We start from the raw sequence: 1,861 nt of genomic DNA on the forward strand, positions 1-1,861 counted from the left end.
TTTACAGTAACCGGAAGTGACGCGATTGGAGATCTTGATGATTTGGCTAAATTGACAGAACACTGGCAATTAAATAAAAAAAGAAAAAAAAAAAAAAACAGTGTGGGCTCCCCCCCAAGTCCATACCAGTCATCGGTTGTTAAGGACACGGCGGCCGGCTTCCCGGCCCGCTCATTAACAACCAGCTATTCTTCACACAGAATTTCGGATCGGTCGATCATTTCGAATTCGAATCCAGTACACTGATCAGTCATCAGCTGTGTCCGATGTGACAGTGACAGATCGTGCCGGAGCTCGGCCCGTCATATGACGTCCACCCGCAATGACAAATTGTCAATTGGAAATAGGCTGAGCGGGAAGTGTTTAATATGTAACTAAAGGCAAATCTAGGTTTCTATTGCCGTCTTTGCCCCAGATACCCTGTTTCGCCAAAAATAAGACCTAGCGTGATGGTCGGTGATGGCTGCAATATGAGCCCTACCCCCCAAATAAGCCCTACCCTGTTTCCCCGAAAATAAGCCCTACCCTGAAAATAAGACCTACAAGGAGTTTAACTAGGGCTTATTTGGGAGCTAGGGCTTATATTGCAGCCATCACCAACAATCACGCTAGGTCTTATTTCGGGGAAACAGGGTAGGAAAATTCACCTCTCTATATGTCCAGTTTCACTGAACGTGAAAGACAATCACAAATGTCGGGTTGACACCAGAATAGGAAAAGAGGGGAAATCTTCCAATGGGGACACTAGTTGGCGAAAAACAGGGATTCTGCCACTTTGGAGGGATTTCCTCTCACTTCCTGTTTTAGCTATGGGACAGGAAGTGACGGGAAATCTCCCCAATGGTACACAGGGGTTATAATCCAAAATGAAACCAAAACGTTTTGCCCGTAGATCTACTAATGCCACGAATTTCCGTCGGAAAAATCTTGAATGGTTTTTCCGACGGAATTCCGCTCAAGCTTGCCTTGCATACACACGGTCACACAAAAGTTTGCGGAACTTTCGACTGTCGAGAACGCGGTGACGTAAAACACTACGACGAGCCGAGAAAATTAAGTTCAATGCTTCCGAGCATGCATCGAATTGTTTCCGAGCATGCGTAAGAATTTTGCGCGTCCGAATTGGTACTTTTTCAGACTGAAAAAAAATTGTGAAACATGCTCTCAATCTTTTGCTGGCTGGAATTCCGCCAGCAAAAGTCCAATGGAGCATACACACGGTCACATTTTCCGACCAAAAGCTCACATCAGTCTTTTGCTGGCCGAATTTCCGATCGTGTGTACGGGGCATAAGAGAGGAACAAATCGCCCGTGTACTCTGCTTTGTCCCTCTGTCACGGTGGCTGATAGGGCTTGTAGCAATTTGCAGTGAGTGATCCTGGATCTTGTAGAGATGTGCAGAACGGAAAAATTTTGTTTTGTTTTGGATAGATTCGCTATGTTACTAATTTTGTTTTGTTGACTCGTTTCAGAATTCGTTTAGTTTCATTCATTCATTTCTAATGCATTCCAAATTTATGGAACGATTCGAATTGAGATCGGTCGAAAAATGATCGACAGATTCTAATTCTGTGTAAATAGCTGGTTGTTAAGGAGTGGGCTGGGAAACCTGGGAAGACGGCCGCCATGTCCTTAACAACCGATGACTCATCAGCTGTCAGCGGGCTTCCCCACTGAGAGCTGAAATATTAACAAAGGAATGCCAGCAATAGTATATTCAGAAAAAAAAAAAAAAAAACAGCGTGCTCCCCCAAATCCATACCAGGCCCTTATCAGTGGTGTATTTAGGTTTTGTGCTGCCCTAGGCCTGACTAAACTCGCGCACCCCCTAATTTAACTATGACCCACCCCTTCCTGTCAA

Source organism: Aquarana catesbeiana, linkage group LG07 (genome assembly GCF_042186555.1).
Source record: "Aquarana catesbeiana isolate 2022-GZ linkage group LG07, ASM4218655v1, whole genome shotgun sequence".
NCBI lineage: Eukaryota > Metazoa > Chordata > Amphibia > Anura > Ranidae > Aquarana > Aquarana catesbeiana.